General features: G+C 45.7%; 1 protein-coding gene across 1 annotated transcript in view; it reads right to left on the bottom strand.

Moving 5' to 3' along the window:
- CCNI2 (cyclin I family member 2) overlaps nt 1–16,500 on the bottom strand; it is a 52,576-nt gene extending 36,076 nt beyond the window's left edge. The window contains exon 1 of the mRNA XM_075344576.1: nt 16,396–16,500. The gene's annotated coding sequence lies outside the window, so the exon portion shown is untranslated. The remainder of the gene's footprint in view (nt 1–16,395) is intronic.
- Between the last annotated feature and the right edge of the window lie 475 nt (nt 16,501–16,975).

The raw sequence follows: 16,975 nt of genomic DNA on the forward strand, positions 1-16,975 counted from the left end.
ATACTATGTTTGGGGAAGGGCTGTAAGCATCATACTGTATGTGGTAGGGCTGTGGGGTTATTTTACTGTCTGGGAGGTTAGAGGGCATCATCCTATATGGGGGGCATCATACTGTGTGTGTCAGAGCTGTGGGGGACATCATACTAAGTATGTTGGAGTGTCTGGGGAGCATCATACTGTGGATGTATGGCTGTGGTGGCATCATACTGTGTGTGGAATAGCTGTGGAGGAATCATACTGTGTAGAAAGCTATGTTGGGCATCACACTGTGTCTGAATGACCAAGGGGGACATCATATTGTGTGTGGGGGCATTAGAGGCATCACATTATATGTGGGTAGTTGTAGTGGCCACATGTTGTGAATGGATGTGGTGGCATCATACAGTGTGTGGGTGGCTGTAGAGACATCATACTGTGTGCAGAGAGAGGGCTGTGAATGCATCATACACTATGTAGGGGCTGAGGAGACATCATATTTTGGGGGACTGTGTGGGAATCATTTTATGTTGGGTAAACGTACTATGGGGTTATCATACTTTATAGGAATAATACTGTATATTGTGAGAGCATTATGTGTTGGGCAAGATACCGTATTGGCATCATACTGTATGAGGGCACTGTGAGCTTCACTAGGAGAAACATTTCTGTGTGGGCACATGTAAAGGACTGGATGAGGTTAGAGAAGTGGCTTACAGTAAAAATAAAATTGCGGTATTTCTTCTGCTTTGTTATCTTTCAAATTGTGAGGTAAATCAATACAATATAGTTACATAGTTACATAGTTACATAGTTACATAGTTACTAAGGTTGAAAAAAGACCTAGGTCCATCTAGTTCAACCTTCCTCCACCAGTTCTACATTTGGTCACTAATTCATTTATAACCAACAATGTTGTGTGTACTGAGGAAATCATCCAGCCCTTTTTTGAAAGCTGTTATAGTATCTGCCATTACTACCTCTTGTGGTAGGGTATTCCACAGTCTGACTGCTCTAACTGTAAAGAACCCTTTCCTATTTAGCTGTCGGAATCGCTTTTCTTCCACTCGCAGTGAGTGCCCCCTGGTCCTTAGTGTTGTCTTTGGAAGAAATAAGTCATGAGCCAGTCCTTTATATTGACCACACATATATTTATACATATAAATGAGATCTCCTCTGAGACGTCTTTTTTCTAAGCTAAACATATCTAACTTTTTCAACCTGTCATCATATGTGAGGCCTTCCATTCCTTGTAGTAGTCTAGTTGCCTGCCTTTGAACTGACTCTAACTTCTGAATGTCCTTTTTAAAATGTGGAGTCCAAAACTGGATCCCATATTTCAGATGTGGCCTTACAAGTGATTTATAGAGGGGTAATAATACTTTGGGATCGTGGGATCTAATCTCTCTTTTTATACACCCTAGAATCTTGTTTGCTTTTGCAGCTGCTGCTTGACATTGAGGGCTGCTGCTCAGCTTATTTGTAATGAGAATACCCAAGTCCTTCTCCTGTTCTGTAGTCCCGAGTTTACTTCCATTTAATGTATACGCAGTTATAGGATTACTCCGTCCTAGGTGCATTACTTTACATTTATCAACATTAAATCTCATTTGCCAAGTATCTGCCCATTCTGACATCTTATCCAGGTCTTTTTGTAATATTATACTATCAAGGTCAGTTTTTAATATCCTACATAGTTTGGTGTCATCAGCAAAGACTGACACTTTACTATCAATCCCATCCACAAGGTCATTAATAAAGAGATTAAAAAGAATTGGTCCTAGCACAGATCCCTGCGGCACCCCACTGCTGACTATGGCCCATTTAGAGAATGTTCCATTTATGACTACTCTTTGTTTCCTATCTTTTAGCCAATTCCTTACCCAGTTGCATATAGTTTCCCCCAGTCCTTGCTTTTGGAGCTTTAGTATAAGCCTATTATGTGGTACAGTATCAAATGCCTTTGCAAAGTATAATGGAAGTCAAATTTTGCACCACCCAGGGGCAGGTCATTGCCCATAATACTAGTGGTAGTGATACTAGGTGAATTCTAAAACTTCTAAATGCAGCAACACCCAAGCACTGCCCGATTCTCACATATCATTATTGTGCTATCAATAGAATGTCTATTTGTTTTAGCATTGGGTGCTAACCTAATTGGAAAATTAGTTTAGGGTATGTTCCCACAAGATACTAAATTTTTGTCAGTGTGCTTTTTACAGATGTAACATGTGAAATATTTATCCCCTATCGAAAGTATGTGGCTGAAAAGCATCACATAACTTGGGGTTCAAAAAGGGTAAAATCTGCTACGAAATTTGCAGCATAAACTGGCATATAGCGGATTTCAGACTTACAGTGTTGGTTATTTATGCTGCAGATAGTTTCTGAAAGCATTGATGTGATTTTGTAAACTTTTATCCACAATACTGCTAATGGAATATGTAGAATACCCCAGTGCTGTGTTTACCATGAATCACTAGAATGTTGGAGGAGTTTGAAAGAAGTGGTGGTCTACTACACCACTGCCAAATATAAAGTCTATGGGACTGAATTGGATTGCTGAGCATTACTATCTCTGTCATGGAAAGAGAGGGAAGTGGAAAAGACAGGAAAATGCAAACAATAAAATGCATACAGACCAGAGATGTAAACAGAGGGGCCCATGGTAAATTTGGAACCTAGGCCCCCACTTCCAACTTGTTGCTCAGATGCCGAGTAATGCTGTTAGGGTCTATATAAGATCCTCTTCCTTAAAATAATAAAACAAATGTATAAAGGATGTGTCTCAATAAGACTATACCAAAGAGATTTGCTGAACCCTGGTCCCACAGCTACATCAGGTGTTTTCTAAACACCTTGTTCAGCCAATTCTGCCTGTGAGTGGCGCTTTTGTGGTCCGCTCAGCCCCATGAAGTAATCCCCCGGGCTCCATGACCTCTGACATCCAGTGATGTCACGTCAACATCCAGTTAACCCGACATCACCAAGGCCGACCCCACAGTCTTCGTAAATGACTGGCCTGTGTTTCGCTGCTCATCACAGCCCAGCATCGCTCCTGCTTGCAGTACTCTGCAGGAAAGGAAAGAGTGCGCAACATGCTGGGCTGTGATGAGCGGTGAAATGCCGCCCACAGCCCAGTCACTCAGGAACAATGGGGCCAGGCTCAGTGATGTCGGGTCAACTGGAAGTTGACGTGACATCACTGGATCTCAAAGGTCACGTAGCCCAGGGGGGTCATTTCATGTGGATGAGCGGACCGCAACAGCACCGCTCAGAGACAGAATTGGCTGAAAAGGTATTTAGAAAAAGCCTTCTCTATCAGTTTTACAGGGATGTGGCCACTATTGCAGAGTAGTGAACCACCCCTTTAAGAAAAGAGGGTGTGGCATTCCCAGGAGGCCTATGTGGTAGGTGCAGGCACCGGGAGACAACCACATGAACCGATGATGGGGCAGCCACTGCAGAAACTCAGAGAAAGTGAGAGAACCGACATCCCCGCTGGGGAGGGGGCAGGACAGTGCAGGGATGAAACACAAACATAGTATCTACTTTTTATTACTAGTTTAGAATACAGCTTCAAACCTTTATCCCCACCTATCACAAGTCATTAGTCATGTCTATCATATGTTAAAGTCCTAATAATACAAATGATAACTACAGTTTAAGTGGTAGAAAAAAAAAGAAAATTGGTTTGTGTCCCCATTTTCGGAGACCCGTAACATATTTGTTTTTCTGTTGATGTTAGACGACTTGATTTTTGAAGGGTGAGCTGAAGTTTTTATAGATGTCATTCTGTGTTCTATATTGCTTGATTGGGGTTTTTTTTTATAGAAGTTTTATGGAGGTGTAGTGATAAAACAAAAGTTTAAATTTTTTCTCTGCATAATGTTATACTTCCAGGTAAATTTTTCTTTTTAACAGATTAGAATTTTATAGATGCTTCTCCTGGTCGTGATGATGCTGCGGCCGGATCAGTGATGGACAAAGGAGTTTCCGCCACTGCATAAAGTAATGATATCTTGAGGCCTATTAATTAGAAGAGGTGTCAGGGATGCTGTCAGGTAGTAGGAGATCCTGCAGCCACTGACTACCAATGGTTTCCACTAGATCAGGGTCATGTGAATGTTTTTGCTCATCTATAGCCTCAATAGTCTTAATATTAAAAATACCCATCTTTCACTGTCCATGCCTTCAGATATATAAGTAAGTGAGAGCTGCGACTGTCCGCTCACTTTGTGTTGATTACTTTTCACTGTCCCCGCGTTCAGAAGACAGGGACAGTGAAAAGTTATCAACAGGAAGTGATCTGGCATCCGCAGCTCTCACTTCCTATTGATTACTTATGCATCTGAAGGTGGGGATGTGGAGACACGGGGGTCAGCGGGTGCTCTCGTCCGCTGGCTCGGCCGCCTTTAGAAAGACAGCATTGCCCAGGGCTCATCCCAACTGAACGCCCGACCTTCTTAACCGTGGGTGGAACACTACTCAGACAACACAGGGTGAAGGAATCACAATATTAAGACTTTATTGGATCCCCAAACAATTAACGGCACATAGCACATAACCAGCAAAACCATAAAATGTAACCAGCAAGTTTCTCACTTTTCCGCTGGCTCACCAGGGATTAGAATGTCCGTGCCTCAAAGCTTCCAGGGCTACTTAGTCCAAACCAGCAGCACCCCGCTTTCGGCAGGCACCCACCAAGAATGGAATAACGTCAGATTTAGGAAGCTGTCTGAGGACCGCAAAGCCTGTAGTCAGGTGACTGGATTGTCCCAAGCTGGATTCCTTCCTTAGGTAGTCTTTGATATCTCAGCTGAATCCTTGCATTCGATGCTGAAGTCCATATAGTATTATACTCCAGGTTCGGTTATGGCTTACCAATCGGATCCGCAGGTCCTAGATTGGTAGCATGTAGCAAGAGTCTACCCGGGCAATTGACAGTCCTCCTTCTTATACCCTGAGCTCTCCATACAGACCACTGGGGTCTTCACGAGTGGTGGATAAGACTGGGCTCTTATTGGCTAGCTCTTAAGCCATCTGCAAAACATCCCCAGCAGTAAGGGTATGTGCGCACGTTGCGTTCTGTGCAGTGCGGAAAAGAATGCATCCTCTGGCAGACTGGACAAATGTAAACACTGCGTTTGTAGAAAAAACAAAATGCATCCAAAACGCATGAATTTTGGATGCATTTTCCATGCGTTTTGGATGCATTTTTAACAGTGCGTTCCCCCGGCAATTCAGCTCTGTTACATGCCCACTGACAGCAGACACAGACAGAGTCGCACGATGAGAATGAACTCGGATGAACTTCACCCGACTTCATTGTCATCCCCTGGCTCTGTCTGTGTGTCGCGTCCTGATTAGCGGTCACCCGTGAAGGACTCAGCGGTGACCGTTAATCCCCTGAGTGACTGAAGTGAGCAGTGTTATAAGCGGGGCCGTCACTCAGGTTACCCGCCACAGCTGGAGTCCTCCACCTGAGAGCGGTAGCCGCGAGTAACCTGAGTGACGTCCCCGCTGATCACTTCAGTCACTCGGGCGACTTGCTGTCACAGTTGGAGGATCCAGCGGTGGCCGCAGATAACCTGAGTGACGTCATTGCGGCTCACTTCAGTTGCTGCGTGGAGCTGACAGAGAGCGGTCGTGGTCTGTGGCCGCTCCTGTCAGCTTCATGTAGCAGAGCTGGATTTGTCGCGAGACCTCGTGTGGATTACGTCGGACCTGGAGGGGTATTTGGGGATTAATAAAGTGGTGAAAGAGGGTGTTTTTTTGTCTTTTATTCCAAATAAAGGATTTTTTTCGGGTGTATGTGTTTATTTTCTTTAACTTACAGGTTAATCATGGAAGGTATCTCGGGGAGACGCCTGCCATGATTAACTTAGGATTTAGTGGCAGCTATGGGCTGCCATTAACTCCTTATTACCCTGATTGCCAGCGCACCAGGGCAATTCGGGATGAGCCGGGTAGAGTCCTGGGACTGTTGCATCTAATGGACGTGGCAATTCTGGGCGGCTGCTGGCTGATATTGTTATACATTCAAAACACTGCACTCTCATCAGCATGAGGTATTAGTAAAGAGAAGTCAACAGATTCTTTATCGTGCAAAAAATAGTCTTTATTTATGAATAAAGTGGGTGGGAGGGACTAAGGGACGTTTCGGCCCAGACTGGGCCTTCTTCATACCAAGTCACACTGGGAAAGGGTAGAAAAGAAAGAAATCACTATTTACATATATCACACAGAAAACATGAAAAACATATCTACAAATCATATACATATATACAATAATATGAAAAGTCATGCTCAGTGTAGATGCTAGACTGTATGGGCTGCTTCCAGGTATGACATCCCTTTGTCACGTGATAGTATTTTGAACACGCCCCTATCACGTGACAAAGGGACGAAAGGGAGAAAGAGAGAGAGAGAAAAAAATTCCCTCTGATATTATTTCATCTATATTTGGAGGTATGCAGACCTTTCATATATTGCCTGATCTCGCCTTCTATTTTACGTTATTTGCTATGAGAATTGGAGAGTCACTTCAACTGCTAAGATGCTATTACTGTGCCGTTCACAACAACTATGACATGACTTTTCATATTATTGTATATATGTATATGATTTGTAGATATGTTTTTCATGTTTTCTGTGTGATATATGTAAATAGTGATTTCTTTCTTTTCTACCCTTTCCCAGTGTGACTTGGTATGAAGAAGGCCCAGTCTGGGCCGAAACGTCCCTTAGTCCCTCCCACCCACTTTATTCATAAATAAAGACTATTTTTTGCACGATAAAGAATCTGTTGACTTCTCTTTACTAATACCTCATGCTGATGAGAGTGCAGTGTTTTGAATGTATAGTTTAGAGTCCGGACCTCGGTCCTCTCACTAGCACCTCAATACCACCTCTATAGTGCAGTGTTCACACCATACAAATTTCTTGGCTGATATTGTTAGGCTGGGGGCTCGCCATAACGCGGAGCTCCCCATCCTGAGAATACCAGCCTTCAGCCATGTGGCTTTACCCTGGCTGGTATCAAAATTGGGGGGGACCAGTTTTTTTTAATTCATTTATTTTACTGCACGATATAGACCCACCCACTGGCGGCTGTAATTGGTTGCAGTGAGACAGCTGTCACTCAGCATGGGGGCATGTCTCACTGCAACCAATCACAGGCGCCGGTGGGCGGGGAAAGCAGGGAATACGAGATTGAATAATGAGCAGCCGGCATTTTCAAAAGAGGAAAAGCCGCCGGAGCTTTGTGACAGCCGTGTAGCGCCGCGTCAGTGATCGGTGAGTATGAGAGAGAGGGAGAGACCGACCGACTGACAGAGCGACCATCTGACAGAGAAAGAGACCGACCGACAGACATAGGGAGATTGACCGACATCGACAGAGAGAGATTGACCGACATCGACAGAGAGAGACTGAAAAGACCTGCGTTTTGCTTGTCAAAAAAAGCATGATTTCAATGGGTGGAGAACGCAGCTACAATGCACAAAATAAGTGACATGCTGCTTTTTCTTCCGCAGCAATTTTTGGCATCCAAAACGCTGCGTTTAAAAACATAGTGTGTGCATTGAATTTTCGGACTTCTCATAGACTTTGCTGGGGAAGAAGAACGCATGCAATTTGGCACTGAAACGCTGCAGTTCAAAATGCAGTGTTAACGCGGGAAAAAACACAACGTGCGCACATAGCCTAATGGTCTCTGCCAGAGATGAGGGAGAAACAGCCAAGCTACATCGCATCCAAATAAACATAGTAATACAATGGAGGTTAGCACAATTGATTCGTCTGAGTATCTGATCCTCTCTGACCAAGGTAATTACAGGAGTCAACAAGAACTTTAACAATAGACTCCTGAGTCAGAAAAAATGAGGGCTTATCCTCAGTCCATAAACAAAATATCTTCATGTCCGGCTGAATGTTAAGAAACTTAACTCATGCTAGGCACTCACAGAGTCCATGTCGTCACATTCTTCCCCCTGCTTAATATTAGCCAGACATGATAGGCTTCCGGTTAAGCCTGCTTTACATGTTGCAATTTCGCATACGATATCGTATGTGATTTGCAACGCCCCCGTCGTATGTGCAGCACGTTCAATTTGTTAAACGTGCTGCACAAACGATTAACCCCCGTTACACGTACTTACCTTCCATACGACCTCGATGTGGGCGGCGAACTTCCTGGAGTGGGAGGGACGTTTGGCGTCACAGCGACGTCACGCGGCAGCCGGCCAATAGAAGCGGAGGGGTGGAGCTGAGCGGGACGTAAACATCCCGCCCACCTCCTTCCTTCCGCATTGTGGGCCGGGAGCCGCAGGACGCAGGTAAGATCTGTTCATCGTTCCCGGGGTGTCACACACTGCAATGTGCGCTACCCCGGGAACGTTGAACAATCCGACGTGCAATTCTAGAGAAAGGTACGATGTGTATGCGATGAACGTTTTAACGTTCAATCGCAAGCGCACGTACCTGTCACACACTGCAATGTAACTTACAATGCCGGATGTGCGTCACGACGTGACCCCGCCGACACATTGTAAGATGTATTGCAGCATGTAAAGCAGGCTTTATCCTTCTCCACCTGTCGGGAAAGCCCATCCGCATTTCCATGGTTCTTGCCCTGTTTATTGGAGATGGAAAAATTGTAGAATTGTAACGCCAGACTCCACCTGAGCAAGCGTCCGTTGTCCCCGGCAGTGCGATTTAGCCAACTCAATGGATTGTGGTCAGTGAGGACTGTGAACTCATTGCCATAGAGGTAGGCCTGCAATTTTTTCAGGGTCAGACTATGGCCAGGCATTCTTTTTCTATGGTGGCGTAAGCCCTCTCTCGGTCCAACAGTTTCCGAAAGAGGTAGGCTATCGGATGTTCCTCACCGTTATCCCCCACTTGGCTAAGTACAGCTCCTAGTCCTGTGTCCGATGCATGTTCGGATGGTGAACCTGCGACAGAAGTCAGGAGCAGTCAGGACTGGTCTCTGGGCCAGCCGGTCTTTCAACTGGAGAAACACAGTTTCACATTCTGAGGTCCAGATAAGGTTACAGGCATGTCTTTTGGTTGTGAGGTCAGTGAGCAGTTTTGCTACAATACTGTATCGATAAACTTTCGATAATAGTTTGCGGTTGCTAGGAATGCGCGGACCTGTGTTTGGTTGACCGGGTGTGGCCACTGGGTAATGGCTTCTACTTTTGCAGGTTCGGAACGAATGCACCCACTTCCCACCCGATGTCCCAGGTATAGTACTTCGGCCATCCCCATTTGGCATTTGTCAGGTCGGATGGTAAGCTGGGCTTTGGCTACCCTCTGCATCACCTGGGACACGTGCTGAAGATGATCTTCCCAAGTATCACTGAAAATAGTGATGTCATCCAAATAGGCCTGGGCATACCCCTGACATCCATCCAGTAAATGGTCTACCATCCTCTGGAAGGTAGCCGGGGCATTCTTCATCCCAAAAGGCATGCTGGTAAACTCAAATAGGCCAAAAGGGGTTATGAAGGCTGATTTCTCTTGAGCCTCTTGTGTGAGTGGGATCTGCCAGTATCCTTTGCTCAAATCGAGGGTAGATATAAACCGAGATCCCCCTAACCTATCCAGTAGTTCATCCACCAGAGGCATGGGGTAAGCATCTGTAATTGTGACCTCATTAAGCCATCTATAGTCCATACACAAATGAGTGCTCTTGTCCTTTTTTGGCACCAACACAACACTGGCAGCCCATGGGCTATGGGAGGGAACTATGACTCCCATATTTAACCTGTCATCCACCTCGGCCTTCATCATTGCCAACACAGGAGGTGTCACCCCTTAGGCAGGTTGTCTTAGTGGAGTGGCTGCCCCTGTGTTGACATGATGCTGGACCAGGGGAGTTCTACCAGGCTGACTCGTGAACAAGGATTCATATGTTCCGAGAATGTCTGATATCTGTCGCTTCAGTGATGGACAAAGCTGTTCCCCAGTGATACATCTTTTACCCCTCATTTCCCTTTTGGAGTCGGTCTGGGATCTGGTCAAACTCTGGGTCATCTAACTCTGGACAACAAACTGCTAAATTGGTGACCTCTCGTTCCTCATAAGCTTTTAGCCTGTTGATGTGGTAGGTACGCTCACGAACACCTGCTTGATCCAGGGCCACGGTGTAGTCAGTATTACCACATTTCTTGGAAATGGTGAATGGACCCGCCCACATGGCTTGCAGCTTGTTTTTCCGTACCGGTACTAGTACTAGGAACTTCTGTCCATAGGCAAATTCTCGGGTCGGACAGTGCGGTCGTAACATCGTTTTTGCCTTTCCTGAGCCATTTCTAAATTCCCGTGGGCTAACGCCATGAGGTGCCTCATCCTTTACCTAAACTTTTGAACATAGTCCAGAATGGGAAACTCTTCTGTGGGGAAGGTTCCCTCCCACCTCTCTCATACCAGCTCTAGGGGCTCTCGTACCTTTCGGCTGTACAGCAATCGAAGGGGGAGAAGCCAGTGGAGACCTGCGGCACCTCCCGGTAAGCAAAAAGGAGCTGCTGCAGGTTTTTCTCCCAGTCTCCCCCTCACACACTACATAACGGTTAACGAGCTGTTTAAGCGTTCCATTGAAGCGCTCACACAATCCATCTGTTTCAGGATGGCAGGGGGTTGTGCGCATTTGTCGGACTCCATGTTTCTCCCACAGGGTCTGAATCAGTTCACTTTGGAACTGTGCCCCCTGGTCAGTCAATACCTCCCGTGGAAACCCTACCCGGCTAAATATGTCCAGTAGAGCTCGAGCCACGTGCTCTGCATCTATGGAGGTTAAGGCAACGGCTTCTGGGTAACGGGTGGCAAAGTCTACCAGGGTGAGGATGAATCTTTTTCCACTGCGGCTGGGGATGGCTAAGGGGTCTATTATATCAATGGCAACTCTCCGGAACAATTCTCCTATCAAGGGCATGGGTTGGAGTGGGGCTCGACATGGGGCTCCCCCCATACATTGACACACATTGGCAAGACGCTCTGTATTTTTGCACTTCTTGAGTGACCTTTGGTCAGAAAAAACTACGCAACAGGTGGGCCCGGGTCTTTTTGGCCCCCATGTGCACAGCCGCAGGACCATCATGAGCTAAATGCAATAGTTGAGGTCGGTATTGCTGGGGTACCACAAGCTGATGTACACTGGTCCAGGGTTTTTCTGGGCAGGATGCAGGCTTTTCCCGATATATTAGGCCTTTTTCCCTTCTATACAACACCCCCTGATTTCCTCCCCCAGGTTGGGCTGCCGCACTACGGATAAGCTCTAGGGTGGGGTCTGTCAGTTGGGCTTCCCTGAATTCCTTACGATCTATCTCCCCCCAGTCAATGGCCATAGTTGGGTCTGAGGTACTCACATTCGTTGGCTTTGAGGAAGAGGCTGAAGATTGAGGAGGAGGGTTCTCCTCGGATGGGTTGGTAGAAAGACCTGCACCAGGATGGTGATTGGCTTGGCTGCAGGTGATGGTGGTGACAAATTGACTGGTTAGTCCTTGTCCTGGGTCATTTCCCAAAATAACAGGGATGGGGAGGCCGTCCATGAGCCCCACTTCAACCTCTCCTTGATCAGTTCCCCAGTCCAACTGTACTCGTGCCAGAGGGATGTTCGAATGCTGGCCTCCAGCAAAGGAGATTGCCACTTGGCGGCCAGGTAAATGATGTTCTGTGGGAACAATATCTGGGCTGACCAGGGTGATGGAAGATCCAGTGTCTCGAAGTCCCTGAGCCTGTATATCACCGAACTTGATTGTCTGGATGTGGCGATGGAGGTTGGTTGGTGTACGGTGTCCAGCCTGTCGAAGGGTGTGGACTGGGCAAACCACTTCCTCAGCTATTGGTGTTTCTCGGGAGTAGCACTCCTCAGGTCTCGGTTCATCTCGGCATAGGTTGACTGGATGGACTGGCAGACAGGCTCCATGCATGGGGCCCAGACTTTGAAGACATTCTTTGGCCATGTGTCCAAGGCGCCCACACGTATACCAGCACCGTGGGTTAGACAAGTCACCGGTCCTATTGGTAAACCTTTGTCTTGTTGGGGCTTCTGTGATGTAATGTCCAGCACTGGAGTCTGGAAGTCGTTTGGATCCATGGTTGAGAGACCTCCTGGGATCAGTGGGCCTAGCGGGCCTCCAGCTGGGTCGGTTGGCTGTAAATTCGTATGCTAATTGCGCTGCTTGTTCTGGGGTATCGGGCTTCCTGTCAGCTACCCATTCTTGGATTTCCGGGTCCATCTTCTCCAGCAGCTGTTCGAGCACCATCACATCCCGGAGGGCAGCAGCGGAGTGGGCAGCCCGACCATCGAGCCAGCGGTTACAGTGTCGTCAGAGTTGACTGCCAAATTTGACGTACGAGACACCCTGGCGAGACATAGTCCGGAACTTAGTGCGATGTCTCTTGGGGGTTATGATAAAAAGGGCCAGCAAAGTGTCCTTAATAATTCCGTAGTCCAGGCAGTCCTGAGGCCCAAGTGATCGGACAGCCTCCTGGGCCCGGACAGGCAAGCTTTTCCACAGGTATTTGGACCACTCAGCTGTGGGCACCTGGTGCATACGCATTATCACTTCAAAGTTTTGCAAGTGTTCATCTATCTCAGTGCTGGAATCATTAAACACTGGCACGTCCCTGTAATGAAGATGACTTCCTTGATGGTGGTCTATCCTGGAGGTAGGTGCTGGTGGTAAGGAAATTGGAACTCCCAACACTAATTGCAGAACACAAGCCCTCTCTTCCCTTGAAGCTTCAGGCCCCAATGCAGTCAACAATTCCTTGACTCGGTCTGCTTGGGTTTGGTTTGTTTCCAGAATGTCACTGGATCTAGGATGAGACACACTGTTTACATCCTCTGATACCACATCGGCGGTGTCCTCATCATCCTCTGCATCATTCTGGGTCTCCTAATGGACCAATTTTTGGATCAAGTCTGACCGAGTGTTAGTGTTCCTGTATTCAATCTTTCGCATCTGGCACAGAACCTGTAGCATCCATTTACTGCTGCGGTTGTAACTCCTCTACAGTCCTTGTCCCATGGCTGAGCTGGTGGGGTTGGACATGGCAGCATACGAAACCTGAATGCCTCCCCTATGGCCTGCTGGGTTTGCTTATATGCCTCCCTGGTTGTTGAGCCCTGGACGGTGTCCGCGAACACCAGTCCTCTGCAGCTCCCCTGGATAAACCAGGCTGAGTAGTATCCCACCACTGCCACCAATTGTGGAGACATGGGGGTCAGCGGGTGCTTTCATCCGTTGGCCCGGCCACCTTTAGAAAGACAGCATGGCCCAGGGCTCATCCCAACTGAACGCCCGACCTCCTTAACCGTGGGTGGAACACTACTCATACAACACAGGGTGACTAAATCACAATATTATGACTTTATTGGATCCCCAAACAATTAACGGTACATAGCACATAACCAGCAAAACCACAAAATGTAACCGGCAACAGTTTCTCACCCTTCCGCTGGCTCACCAGGGATTAGAATGTCCATGCCTGAGAGCTTCTAGGGCTACTTACTCCAAACCAGCAGCACCCCTCTTTCAGCGGGCACCCACCAAGAATGGAATAACGCCAGATTTAGGAAGCTGTCTGAGGACCGCAAAGCCTGTAGTCAGGTGACTGGATTGTCCCAAGCTGGATTCCTTCTTTAGGTAGTCTTTGATATCTCAGCCGAATCCTTGCATTCGATGCTGAAGTGCATATAGTATTATAATCCAGGTTCGGTTATGGTTTGCCAATTGGATCCTCAGGTCCTAGATTGGTAGCATATAGCAAAAGTCTATCCGGGCAATTGACAGTCCTCCTTCTTATACCCCTGAGCTCTCCATACAGACTACCGGGGTCTTCAGGATTGGTGGATAAAACTGTGCTCTTATTGGCTAGATCTTAAGCTGTATGCAAAACATCCCCAGCAGTAATGGTATCTGACAGAGATGAGGGAGAAACAGCCAAGCCACATCGCATCCAAATACACATAGCAATACAATAGAGGTTCGCACAATTGATTTGTCTGGGTATCTAATCCTCTCTGACCAAGATAATTACAGGAGTCAATAAGAACTTTAACAATAGACTCCTGAGTCAGAAACAATGAGGGATTATTCCCAGTCCATAAACAAAATATCTTCATGTCCAGCTGAATGTTAAGAAACTTAACTCATGCTAGGCACTCACACACAGAGTCCATGTTGTCACAGGGGACAGTGAAAAGTAATCAACAGGAAGTGATCTGGCATCCGCAGCTCTCACTTCCTATTGATTATTTGTACATCTGAAAGTGGGGACAGTGAAAAGTAATCAACAGAAAGTGATCTGGTATCCGCAGCTTTCACTTCCTATTGATTGCTTATACATCTGAAAGTGGGGACAGTGAAAAGTAATCAACAGGAAGTGATCTGGCACCTGCAGCTCTCATTTCCTATTGATTATTTGTACATCTGAAAGTGGGGACAGTGAAAAGTAATCAACAGAAAGTGATCTGGTATCCGCAGCTCTCACTTCCTATTGATTGCTTATACATCGGAAGGCGAAACTGAAAAGTAATCAACAGGAAGTGAGCAGGCATTCGCATCATCCGCTCACTTCCTGTTGATTACTTTTGACTGTCCCCACCTTCAGATGTATAAGTAATCAATAAGAAGTAAGCGGGCAGCTGCAGCTCTCACTTCCTCTTCGTTCTTCATACATCTTAAGGCGGGAGCAGTGAAACACAACAACTTCACGTGAGCCCCAGGAGAGCGGCTGCCGCCACCGCTGGAAGGGTGTCAGCAGCAAAAATGAGCATAAGCTTTTTTATTTTAATGAGGGGCAAACATGGGGAATGAGAAGGAATTGTCAAAGTAGTGGACAACCCCTTTAACTATTTGGTTTGCTATTTTTGTAATCTTGCTGCAATATGAAATAAAATATGCAACCAATACACACATCAACATTGGCATCCCTGTCCGCCAGTGGATTGCACATTGCCTTCCCTGTTTACAAAGTTCACAAGTTAAGTTTGTATTTCTGTTTTTAGGATCTAATTCATGAGCAAAAAAATAAAACTGTTAAAGCCATTAATTTGAAAGTTGTTTTTTTTCCTAAAATGTCTTTACTTCAAATCAGTTCTGTCTTCAATCCATGTACGTGTTATTCACAACTTTTTTCCATTCTAAAAATGGTACGTAACAGACAGACATTTGTTTTTTTTTATTATTATGTTGTAGTCCATGGGAAACCTATCATAACCAATAAGAAATAGGAAAATTCCAGTTATTAAAAATGTAAACTTTGGTTTTTGATTGACATCCACTAGGCATCAAATTGCAGCCATTTTTATCACTTTCCACTTTTTTATTCAACTCAATCCATAAATGAAAATGAATCCCCAATATAAATGTGAACATAGCACACATTATTAAGAACAAGCCATCAACTATGGGCTAAAATGATAGCAATGTGTATGCATTGGAATCATTGTTCTCCAAATAGCCGAGGTTCTCAATTTTAGGCCCCCTATCTATTTGAAAAAAGGAATCTCCTAATCTGCCTGGTGAAGTGTTTGCCATATTCAGGAAGCGATGCATAAAGAAGTTGCCAGACAAGTCCCCATCGCTCTCCACTTGTATGGGAATCACAGTGAGGCCAGTGTCACACAAATGTTGATTCTCTCATGTGAGGGAATAGGATTGATTATGGTAATGACACTGATCAAACCCTGATCCGAGTCTGATCTGAATGTCATCTTAGAATGATCCCATTCTGTGCTTGTGAAAATTGGAGCACACTATCAGGAGATGATGGAGAAAAAAAATTCTCCATTCTGTGAGTCCGCGGTGCAGTCCGGTGATTTCCACACACCCATCTACTTGATACAAATCGCACCATGCTACCCCTCTTTTTTTCATGCTGAATCAACATGAGAAAATGAACGTTGATCTGCACTGGCCCATAAAATAATATTGGTCAGCGTGCTATCCAATAAAAACATTTTGGTAGTGCTCGTTTGAGTAGTATGGTGGTGTGACCAAGCCGTAATAGTAACTTACTTGCTTGGCTATTTCTGTAACTACTATTAAAGTGAGTAGAGAGACACACACATGAACACAAACTCCCTCCTTTGATTCTCTGACTACATGTAGTTGCTGTCTCACCAAGTTGACAGACTCCATGAAATCCACTTTCTGGAGGTAGGTGCAAATCTCAGAGTTGTCCTATAGATAAGTTATAAATGTATGAGATAGAAATACAGTTTCAAATTGGTTGTTTGGAATTTGAGAAGGCATCTAATTACCCTCAGCAATTGATGAAATTTGGACTAACAGTTAAGATCTGAAGCACATAATCAGTTTTGAAGTTCTGACAACAGTCCACACAACACAGCACCAGTCTCCTCAAAATAGGTGCGAACAGTATGTGTAACGTAATCCTTACCTGTCTGCTCAGTAAAGAACCTTCTTTTCAGCTTGATACATATTCGATTGATCCTTTACAAAGCAGTTGCAAAGCTTAAAGAGTGTAGGCTTCATCAAAACTGGTCGCCCAAGATGTCACCATTATAACGAAAGAGCAGGGATGTAGGCGTGAATAATATCATAGGCATCATTGTGATGAAATATTAGGGTTGTCCACACCTATTAATCATTCTCCGCTGAGCATATGACTAAAGAACACACCTGAATATTTACATTCCTTTATATGTATACTATCATCATGGCAATGTGTCTATAGTGTACAGCACTGTCATCTCACAGGACCGCCATATCTGTTTTATAGCTTCTGTCACCACCCCCATCTTTAGTGGACGACAGTAACAGAAGCTATCATAGGTGACCATAGTGCCAACTCCTGATGTTTTGTTTCAGGGCAGAAAATGTAGCAGTGAGAGTGACAACAGCCCCAGCACCCTTAGGCCTCAGCCACACGGCGAGAAAATCGGTGCAAGTGGAGTGCGATAAAACATTGCATTCCACTCGGACCAATATTAGCCTGTGTCTCAGCACACTTGAGCGAT

This window comes from Anomaloglossus baeobatrachus, chromosome 4, assembly GCF_048569485.1.
Source record: "Anomaloglossus baeobatrachus isolate aAnoBae1 chromosome 4, aAnoBae1.hap1, whole genome shotgun sequence".
Lineage (NCBI taxonomy): Eukaryota > Metazoa > Chordata > Amphibia > Anura > Aromobatidae > Anomaloglossus > Anomaloglossus baeobatrachus.